We start from the raw sequence: 12,190 nt of genomic DNA, 5'->3' as shown, positions 1-12,190 counted from the left end.
CATCTCACTACTAGCTATATCCTCTAATGTATCTATCTTTGTAGAGGATAAAGGAACTCTCTCACTTTGAGGAGATTTAGGATAGGCATCTACTGCTACATGTCTAGAACCTTTGTCAATGGGTATATCAACCTAACAATTAGCTTGTAATATCCATGACCTACCTAGCAATACTTGATAGCTAGGCTGTCACGTGCCTACCTAACAGTTTCCTAGTAGCACGTTTTAGTGGTCCATCAAGGAACTATCCTAGATGGCTTCGCCCCACACTCGCGAGAGAATGCACATGGTCTATCGTTTAGGTTTCCCAGAGTCCACCCTGTAACGGAAGGTACCGGCCATCCCCACGAGGATCAACTTGCAAACTCGGGGTCCTAATTTGACAACTGAGGTCTTGATGCATCAGCTAGCTCCATCGAAGGTGTCCCACAAGGCCTTCTTGTCCGATTGGAGTGATCGTAGTTACCCTTGGTTCATGGAGTGCAACGCTTTTTTCCAGCAACTAGTTAGGATTCAAGGAACCTTAACGGAGTTCTAGTACAGTCGCTGCACCTTTCCCCTAAGATAATTATTGATCAAGGTTTTAAGACTCGACCCTAGGTAAGTCAATGCTTAGCTCTACCTAGTTTCTCCTAATTAATGTTTCATTCAATCTCTTGAAAGAAGCTCCCGGCTTACTGGGACTACCCATCCATAGGATGGATCCGTCAGGGATCTCGCCCACCCGCTTTCCACAAATGGTTTTCTTTAGTTTTCTAATTACCTATCACATTAACTTATGACATATAAAAGTAGCTTCATTAATTAACCCATTATCATAGGTTCCTTTGCGTAATTTTACGACACAACACAAGACAGAGGAAAACAATCTTTTGGCAAAACATATTTATTTATTATTTTGCAAAAGTTATTTACAATGCTTTTCTCCTTCTGCCTATGCAGAAGATAAAACCTTCGTTCATCGAAAAATCCCTTCTATCTGTGCAAAAGAAAGCAAACCCTCCTAGATTTTCGTCCCTTCACTGGTACCGGGGACTCTAGGATCCCATCCTGATTCGCGTGAGGATTAGGCAATTCCTAGGAGCGATCGAGAGATTTACGGCCAGAGCCCCTTGGCGCTCCCGCCTCCTCCTGCCTAATGGATTCCTCACTGAGCAACCTCTTGCCATCGGGGCTGGTCCAAAGCTCCTCGTGGCGATACAAAACAATCCCTCTTAGAGTAGGGTTCCACGTCTAGTCGTGGGGGAGGCATAGCGCGATCTTTCCTCTTATTATCCTGATTATATATTTACAATTAGATCTAACTATTACAAGCACAATTAATCATTCTTGTGCAACCATCAATACATGCACAAATTAAAAAAGGATTCTTGTGCTTTCTACTTGCAGCTTTTTTTTTCCAGATCTGCAAGTTATTTCGCGAATCTGAAGTCTATTTTATCCTTATGAAAACTTGGTATTTTTGCCCTAAAAGATAATATGGGCATTTATATCTATGGCAGGCAATTCGAGCGCTGCCTTGCCCTAACCCACACTTAGCAGGATTTCAAATGCTTTTCCAAGACTGTTTAGACATTAGAATTTGTATCGAGAAATTCTTATCAATGTCCAATAAGTCTTACAGACTTTTGATATTTATTTAATTTCTTGATATTAATAGTTTTAGGATTGTCAAGTATTTCATAGTTATTTTTGCTTAAATATTCTCGATATTTTAGGTAAGGTTTTCTTGTTAATTCATATGTGGGTCAACCCATGATATTGACGCTCTCGCTAATATAAGCATTAATATTAACATTGTGTGTGTTTTCAACAAGAAAATAATTTTTATTTTATTTTTCTCGTACTCTATGGTTTAATCGACGATGTCTGACTATTTGTCGAACTTTCAACATTATCTAGGAAGATCAATATTCATTTAGCTATGTCGTAAATGCAATGCTAATTGTTTTTCTAAAAACTTTATTCTAAGCAATGTAAAAATCATAAGTGTAATTTTTCTTTCATCTTTCAGACATCAAATTATATTACTACACACCTAATTTATGCGCATCTAGTATATATTTGCTTATACAATTTTTTGCTGATTTAATGCATTGATTATTTTATGATATTATCTAAATGATTTTCTATAAATTATTATAAGACTCATTGCGTCTGTTTATCATTAGCAAAATGAAATAGAGATAGTCACTTTTAGGGAAAAATTATAAAATATTCCCTTTCCTAACACCATCTATCTTTTTTTAGTTATTATAATCACACGCATCATTAACTAAATAACAATAAATATCACGAAATAAACCATAATTACGATATTTTCTTCATGATAGACATATAATCCTTTTTCAAGTGAAAGAGTCTTTTCACTGAATAGTTTATTATTATATTACTTAGGCCATTTTCCTAAGCAGCAATTCATATGCATCTTCTTTAAAATGCATTTATAATTATTTAAAGCCAAATATAGTGATAAGCTTATAAAAGTTACCTCTATCAGGTTTGGCCAATTCCTATCGCGTCATTTTCTCCATTGATCGCGTTTCTTGCTTCTTTTGCTTCAAATGGGATTCTTGAATTTTTGCGACCTCATGGAGCCATGGATGTCAGGTGAAATTAACATGGTAGCTCAAGGAGAGTTGGTGGTCGTCTAGAAAAATTTCGCGAGCGTTTTGCTTAGCGATATGGTTGTATGGAAGAAAGGCGTAACAGGGGGTAGAGAAAATAGAAACGAGGTAGAAGAGAGGTATTTTCCTTCTTCAAGGCTCAAGCTAGAATGAAAAATGGATGTAGAGAATATTTTCCATCATCAAGAGGTCTTCCTTTTTGCTTTTTTTGTGAAGGAGAGGGGTTGTATTTATAGCCATGAGGGGGAAGCATACAGTCACTCATTCTTTTGGCTACTTGTCAAGAGCTAAGTAAGCTTGATAAAAAATTCTTTTTGATTGCCTACCTATTGGATGGTGGCATGGGGATGATTTTAAAATGCTTTCTCTCCCTCCAGGCATAAAAAATGTCATGATTTTTGCATATTTTTTCAAAAACGTCATTTTTCCTTCAAAATGACCTCATCTGGTAGTTTTTGGCCAAGTTACCTCATGACTTATCTAGTTTATAAAATCATGCCATACTCTTTGATACTTAACTTACTCAATATCATGCTCGTTCTTGCGCGTTCTTTGTCTATCGATTAAGGATTTTGCAATTTGTCTTGCCATTGCAAAATCAATGTGATCTTTGATGCATTAAATGGAATCGAAAATGATAAATCAAATATAATGCGGGAAATATTATGATCAAGCCATCATAATATTATTTACGAGGCGTATTTACTTTTTTGTTGACTGGGTTCATTGAGGCGTCTTCTCGTGTCGGATTGCAGAATTGATTTAATGCAAGATTTGATATTACATGTGGTCACTTAGGTGATAACTCAACAAGTAATTTTTAAAACATTTCAAGCTCAAATTTGTTTTATGAAGTATTATGGTGGGAATATTACATAGGCCACCCTGCAAACTTGATGACCCTAAAGTTCAGAATGCATTCCAATTCGCAACATCACATGGACTCTAGTAATGCACCCTTTAGGTTATCTTAAATTGTCATTAGCCATTTAGAGAATCGGGGAGGTCTCTTTTTTTATTTCTAATCCTAGCATTTCCATAAATTCCAAACTCATAATATTGACAGAAGATCCCGTGTCTATAATAGTAGGATCTACTAATATTCCATACATATGTTGCTACCTTTGGACAATACTTTTCAGCATGCTCAAACCAATCATCTTCTACATGAGCTATTCCCAAAGGCTCCATGATATACCCAGTGCAAAGAATCTTCTTAAACTCCTTATGCACTCTTGGAGACAACTTGATTAACTATAGGAGGTTTACATCCAGCTTAACTTTGCAAAGAGAACTTGCTAAATCAAATTTGTGATAATTAGCAAGAGCTCTCTTTTCCAGGTAGACCATTCTTTTCTTTGGTATTTGAATAGGCTTTGATGCCTCTTTCTTGTCTTTTTCCTTCTTCTTTGGCAATTACTTATCCTTCTTGGCATTAGCTTTACCATCAATGGCTTTTAGAGGTCCGCCTTCCATGTTAGGATTAAGGACTTCGTCCTCTTATTATCTTTCTTAGGGTCTCCCTTGATGGGTTTGCCCTTGTCTTTGTCACCTTCTCTACCCTTTTAACCTCTTGTAATAACCCAATTCATCCCCTTATTATCTTGCTTAGGGTCTCCCTTGATGGGTTTGCCCTTGTCTTTGTCACCTTCTCTACCCTTTTGACCTCTTGTAATAACCCCATAGGTTAGAAGCTTTAATGCCATTGACACAAACAACTTCAATAAGGTTGACTCCATTGCCACTATGCACCTCCTCTAAAATAGTTTTCCCTTTTTGTAGTATTTGTTTCGGTCTCTCATCTTGCTAGAGATTATTTCATTGTGCTCAATGGTTGACTGGACCTAGTTGTTTACTTCCTTGCTCTAGAGAGAACTAATCTTGCTCCAACAAGTACTAGCTAAGTAGCTAGACTTTCCACATATGTCACATTTAACATTTGGACAATTCCTAGGAAAATGTTGGCTGCCACACCACTTACATATGAATCTTGAGGGAGCACCCTCTTCAAGGCATCGACTCCCTATCAAATTCTACTGCTTCTTAAGAAAATTAACATCAACATCTATTTGCCTATATTTTTCGATAATCATGTCAATACAGTGCTTCATCATATCTTTAACTTTGCCAAGGACATTTGAGACACTTAATTCATAGCCACGATTGTCTACCTCTCGTTCCATTGGCCTAACCACTTGATTAGGAATTGGATGTTGATTCCCTCCAACAACATTAGGATTTTTTGCTTGACCTCCAACACTTGGTGGAGCCATTTGACTAGCCATAGGCATGGTCAAACTATTGGGAGGAGCTAACAACATGGGAACATTCAAAATCATGCTTCCTCTCCCATTGGAAGTACTCACGGGCATCCCTTGATCTCTATAATTTGTCAATGCTAAAGTATTTCCAATACCTAAACTTAAATTCCAATTTTCCCTAGAGGTATAGGCCACTTGTAATCACGACTCTACCTCTTCTGCTCATGTAATAACCATATCAATGTTAGCAAGAGCAACAGTACTCAACTGCATATGAATGTTAAAGTCTAGCCCATGCAAAAAGTATTGCAACCGAGTAACGGCTGTAATAGGAATATAGGTCTGTAACTTACGAAATACTTCCTTCAATTTCCTGGCATAGCCTCAAACATTCTCGTGAGGTTCTTGATGTGTTACATGGAGAACGTGTAGCCAATACTGACCTCCCCTTTCAGGGGAAAACTGTCTTCAGTAGGCCACAAAGAATACGTCAATTGGAGTTATGGTTCTAGCCTCAATGCATCTTTTCAAAGTCATATTAAAGATCATCAAGTGTCCTTTATCTTGGATTTGACAGTTAAACACTAACTTTTGGAATTCATTGATATAAAGTTATGCATCTTCCTTTGCTAACCCATTAAAAATGGGTAGAGGAAATCCCAAGGTTGGCAAGTTCAACGTTCCTACTGGGATTGCAATGAGTTGCACCATAGTAACAACTAGATTCACTAAAGGGGTTTGAATGATGGAAACTATTACTTCACTGGAAGTGGACTAACTAATTGGAAGAGGGGAAGTACTAGAGCTTCCTCCTCCTAATGGACTATGCATGGGGCTAGGGTTACTAAGACTCCTCCCTTGTAGAAATATCAGACCACTCCTTTGCGGAGAATATCTTCTAATAATTTCAGCCCGCCATCTAGCCCATTCATCTCTTTCTTGCTTTTGAAGCTCGGCTTGATAGTCTTTTGGATCTATCTCATTGCCTTTGGCATACACTATAAATTGGTCCCTATTGACCTAGATTCAGAAACCACCACTTATTAGTGGCTCCCAGCAAATGCACCACTTGTCGAGATGACATAAAACGGGCATGACACTAGCTCTATGGCACCATCCGGGCCTCTACTACACACCCAAACCACCCCACATAGCCTCATGGCTAGGAGCGTCTAAGGGGTATACTACCCTATGCTCGGATACAGAAATTTGCATTTGTATGGATTGTAATCCAATGGATAACCCTTCCTACACTTCTCAGAGGGAGTCCCTACACATATCGGTATTATACACCACATAAGCACAAATAAAGGGAGTGCCCATCGACTAATTGCCACGACCCCACTATGGCTCTCCTACACCTTAGGGATTGGCCCCAAGATGCGTCATGAACACAAAAAGAACATATGATACATAAATCCACACTTTTAATCAATTGATCTAGGAGATAATAGATAGTACTCATTGAATATTCCCAAAAGAGATCAAATCACTAACCCTACAACTCAAGGTGCCTCACACTCAACGTAGGTCATCGTTCATGAAAACAATTACTATGCATCCAAGATGATACCATATGGTGTATGCAATGCAGTTGTGTATGATGTATAATGCTCAAATAAGTTTATTCATTAACAACCAGCATTGTGAAGGTGCAAAAACATGTCTTTTCACCCCTTTCTTCTAATCAAGATTGTGATGTTGCTTAAGACTACTATCGAGCATTCTCATACTACTAGACTCTCCTAATTTTAAACCATACATGTCTTGTATGCTGTGAGGTGCCCGCCCATCGGCTTCCCAGGCACTCTTTTAGCAGTCTATCAAGAAACAAATCTAAGCATTGTTGCCCGGCACTCCCAGGGAATGTATCCAAGTTTTGTCATGGCCTAAACACTCCTCTGAACCACCATCTTGAAGCAATGCGTCCAACGGACTTGCAAGACGCATTACTCTGAGCGAATCCGATCGTCCAAGAATTTTAATCGGGAAATTGTAGTAAAGATGACTCCTGATATATGGGTAAGAGATGCCATACATGTGGAGAGATAGGGCACATTCGTAGGAGATGTCCCTACCGTCAATGTTTCCATTGCAATGAACTAGGACATGTCCAAGCAGACTGCCCTAACTTAAGTCCAAAAGATACGGAGCCTCCAAGGAAACGAAGCTACACAAGTGCAATCTTCGGATATATAGAGGAATCAGATGAAGACGAAGACCTAGAACCTACTACACCACTTCAGGATTATTAGAAATCCTAGAAATTTTATTGACATGAAATACAGCTTGTATTGGAATAAACCTTACTCTTGTGACTACAGTTAACTTGAGTAATATGAGTTGCATCTATTTTGAGCCTAGAACTTGCAAATGATTAGAGAGACTCTGGCAAGGAATGATAGTTATAACGTGCAATGAATTTCTCTTAAGTCATTTCTTTTCAACTAATATAGATTGGGTCTTACCAAAATGTCGAAGCTTGGAAGTATTCTTTAGTATTACAAGCAAAGCCAATTGTGCATGGAGCTCAGTCCCGAACTAAGGGCAGGACAATCTGGAAATGTAGTTTCCAAGATAAAGGACCACTCCAATCTGCTAAAAGAATCCTAGGACACTTTGGTTCAAAGAAGAAAATCTAGCCAAGGACAACCAAGAACCTTGTGACCGCAAGTGATAAAGCTCCATGCTGTTTCTATTGCAGGGAGTTAGGTCATTTCAAAAGGGAATGTCCAAAGCGCCCTAAACACCGATGCTCCGAGTGCCACAACATTGGACATAACTATATCAATTGTCCCAATGGAACTCGAAGAGAACTTGAGCTTACAAGAAATAAGCCGTACAAGCTCCAATGATCTAGAATATACCAAGTGCTTAGGAAAAACCTAGAAGATATCCATGAGATGTAACTACAATAAATTTTCTCTTGTCATCAAGACTCGGATATATCAAATACCATAGGTTGTTGTTTCAAAAGACCGCATGCCTGTAAGTGATCAGAGTAGCGCAGCGAAAGCATGGTGGTCCATACCCCACAGGTTCCAAGATGATACCCCCCATTTCTCTCGAGATGAGGACATCTCGATTTCTCTAAGGGGAGGAGGATGTAATATTTTCACACAATAAAAGTTAGTTGGTTAGTTTAAAAGTTAGTTAGTCAATTAATAAAATAGTAAGATTACTAACTAAAGACTAACTAAGGTAAAAACTAACTAACATTAATTATTAATACTTTTTATTTAATTTAAAATATTTTATTTAGAAAAATCAAGAGTCATAAATTTGATATTTTTCTCGGATTGAAAAGGGCCGTAGCCACCCTTCACGTAAATTACAACGTGAACGAGACTTATGAGTTATATTAATTACTAGGTTAATGTGTATAGTTTGGATGGTCCAAAAATATTAGATTTTGGGCAAAACTAGTATATTTTAGATATTATTAAAAAAATGATATGGAGATTTCTAGAACTGGATGTCATTTAAAAGAAAAGACAAGTGATATTTTAGTTAGTTTGGAGATTTTATAAAAAGAAAAAAATAAAGAGAGGATTTGCGAAATCGTGTACGCCGCGATCGCAGTACACAGGCAGTGGACATCACTTTGAACACAGAAAAGAAGAAGGAGTGAACTAAGAGCTTTCTAATCAAGTGTCTTCGGGTTTTACCCCCCTTTCGGAGCCAATGGAACCATTAGATTTATGATCTGAGCATCAGATCACTGATCTTTCCAAGATCCCCCTCCACAAAGAGCTCCACTTCTCAACCACAAGCCCTCTTCTCTAATTCACTATAAATATGAGGCATGGAAGAGGCATAAAAAAGCATAAGGAGACCCCAAGAGGCTACGAGAGAGAGGTAGAGAGAAGGATACCCCTCCAAGAGATTGTGAGGAAGAGCTTGAAAGAGAGCTTGAGAGAGAGAGAGAGAGAGAGAGAGAGAGAGAGAGAGAGAGAGAGAGAGAGAGAGAGAGAGAGAGAGAGAGAGAGAGAGAGAGAGAGAGAGAGAGAAGAGTCACCTCGAGAGGCTGCACGGAAGAGAATTAGCTCAATTCCCTCTATCTCGATCCTCGACTTAACCATCTTTTCTTACGCTCTCCCATCTTAAATCTATTCCACCTTCTTAATCTCTTGAGTCTACTTGCGGACGATGGCCTCCAAGTGAAGAATGTCGCGTGCGGATGACAATCTTGCAACTAGAAACAAGGCTTCGGGCAAAGGCATCACTGTCAATCCAACTGCGGTTCCGATCGTAAGTAATGTATTTTCAAATTGATAGATGTTTGCTTTGATTCTCGTATGAGATATGTTAGGCCCCATACTACGATGCACGAGTATAGGTGATGGGAAATGATAAATTTCATCTCACCTACTCGAAAGATGGAGTTTGTGAAGTGCATATATCAAGGGAAGATAATTGCACCTAGTTACATATGACTTATTTTCTAGTAGAGCAATTACAAGGAAGAATTAGTCAAGCGTTATGAATGCCATAGTCGTCAGAAGAACGACATTAAAAGATTGCACATACAAGTGCTAGATTAAAGTATAGTCAAGGGTTACAAATGGCATAATTACTAAAAGAATATGACATTGAGAATCATGAATAGAAAGTACTAGTTTAAAGTTTAAATAATTCAAAAGTACTTAGCCTAAGAGTCCAAATATTAAGAAAAACTAGATTCTAGGTCAATGCAAGGCCTGTTGGAGTCTAATTACTTGAGATCATCTCACACTTATCTTATCAAGTATTTATACGTTATGCCTATAACATGTTTGATATATGAGGGTAATTTTCTAGTTGCCTTATGACTTGACTAAGAGTTAGTACAAGAAATTAATCATAAGGGTTAAAACTAAGATATCTTGAGATCCGCCGGATAACGATGACTTTTGCCAATCCAAATCCAGGGTTGGGTTACCAATCAAGGTAAGTGACCTATAGAACTTACATCATGAACAGTGTTTGAGCCCTTAACATATACCCTAGCCAAAGGAAGGAAGTGTTAAGAACATGTTTGCATAGTATTGCTCTTAGATCCCAAGGGGGAGAGCAAATATACGATGGAAATGTTATAACATCTATTCTTGCATTGGTTGGAAAGAATGCAATTGGTTTTGTTGATTGATCGAACAACATCCTAAATGCTTTTATATTCAACTAGTTGTTAGTTGTTGTTTGGATGATTATTCCAAGTACTTGTGGTTTAAGGTAAATGCATGGCAAGGGTCTGTGATGACAAGTCGCCATGGGAATAAAGGAATGTTTTCTTGGAAAATGATATTAGGACTGAATGCCTTGTTTGTGCTTGATTCTTAAAGGATTTAATTAAGGAAGGATATATTGCACGGGTGGATCACCTCCATGATTGCACCGCGTATTAACCCGAGAGGACACTGCTTGATTCATGGGCCGAAGGTCGAGTGGTAAAAAGGCCACCCACGGGAATGATGTTTCGCTCCTAGATAGCTTGGGGTCTCTTGGAGCTCTGGACACCTCTTGCTAGGTCTAGAATGGAGTTGAAGACCTCCGTGGCCCCCAACCTCTGGGCATGTTGGGAGATCCTATTCTAGATAAAGGATTGAGTTTGTGGTGCCATGTGAATTGGACCAACTACTTCTGCAGGGCAGAAGGGATACTTTTGTTGGACAGAAGCGATACATAATTTCTCCTGTATGGGTAGGAGACAAAGATTAACTTGAAGATAAGTTAAGAAACTTGTTTGAACTTGTTTGTCAATAGATTGCTTTGCTCTGTTTTTGTGTCTGTGCTATAAGTTATGTGAACGAACTCTGTTCCCTAAAAGGCTTAATTAATGAATCTGACTTTAAGTGTCACACATAAATGTGGTGGGACCTAATTAGAAAACTAAAGCTATTAAGGGAAGCAGGTGGGCGGAACCCCCGACAGGTCCGTCCTATGGCAGGGTGGTCCCAGAGAACTGGGAGCCTTCTCATAAGTTTTTATCGTCATTCGACCTTTAGGTATTGTTAGGTTAGAACCCGATTCATGCCGTTTTAGGGGACCGAAATGGGACTATGCCCTATGGGCAGAGAGGTTGAGCAGCGCATCCCTCTCATTTCCCATTCTCTTTGAACCAAGTGCGGCATGGGTCTGCTTCGGAATGGGTATCTCTGCGTAAAGTAGGATGTCCAAAACCCGACGCTAGAATGCTAATAGGAGACCTTGACAACTAGGAACCCAAATTTTAGGTCGATCCTAGTGGATTCGATCGTGAACATTCCATTGCGAGGCGGATTCGCGAAACCCTAGGCGACAAAACTCGGAACATTCCCTGGGAGTGCCGGGCAGCGACGCTTAGATTTGTTTCTCGATAGACCGCTAAAAGAGTGCCTGGGAAGCCGATGGGCGGGCACTCACATATGCCGTGTATTAAAAAAATATCAGAATTCAATGTATTTTAAGTATCCCCCTTCTCCTTATCGCTTAAGGTTGTGCATTTGGTGGTAGGTTTAGAGAGTAGTTTTTATGTATTTTTACTTCATGAAAGCAATAAAAACCCACTTTAACATAGAGATAGGGTTGAATTGAGACTAAAACTCATGCCTTAGCCTTACCATATATTCACAAACACAAATATTATTTTTTTCTATTTTTTAGATATAAAAATTCTTTTTTTACCATTTTTGCTATTCATTTATGGATAATTACTAGTATTTTCCTATTTACTGATTTAGACTCATTGATCTTATTGAAAATTATTTCCCTATCACATTTTATCCCATACAAATACCATACGCATGACAAAACCCCAAAAACACATAATTTTCCTTAAATCCCAATATTGCAGGTTTTGTGTCTTTGCAAAGAAATTATTAAATGACAGATTTTTCTTGATTTCTTTAATATTTTTGATAAATCAAAGCATTGGCAACCAAATGCAATCATTTTCAACCAAAATTTATCATAAAACAATTAAAATCTACCACTTACTCATGAAATCACGCCTTATGACATACGTGTCTCGTGATTGGAGGTTCCCTTGATACTTTCCAACAGCCGCCGCGCTGAAAATCTGTCCAACCTCAATCTATGCTCCTTTACACTTCAACATCATCCCATGATCAAAATCTCTCATCTCAGCCCCTCCCTTCTCTCATAGAATCAACCACGGAAACACATAACAAGAGGAGAGAGGAGACATGAAAGAGAAATACCAAAAATTAGAATTTTGATTCCCTTCATAAAAATGTGCATGCTCACAACCAAATCGAATCCCTTTAGGAGTAGATCAGGGATGTGTCTTGATTTCTTGATGATTCCCAACCCTCCCTACTCATG

This window comes from Lygodium microphyllum, chromosome 26 (genome assembly GCF_053477565.2).
Source record: "Lygodium microphyllum isolate KBCC chromosome 26, Lygodium_microphyllum_v1.1.10, whole genome shotgun sequence".
NCBI lineage: Eukaryota > Viridiplantae > Streptophyta > Polypodiopsida > Schizaeales > Lygodiaceae > Lygodium > Lygodium microphyllum.
The sequence above is the reverse complement of the archived record's forward strand: the minus strand, read 5'-3'. Positions refer to the sequence as shown.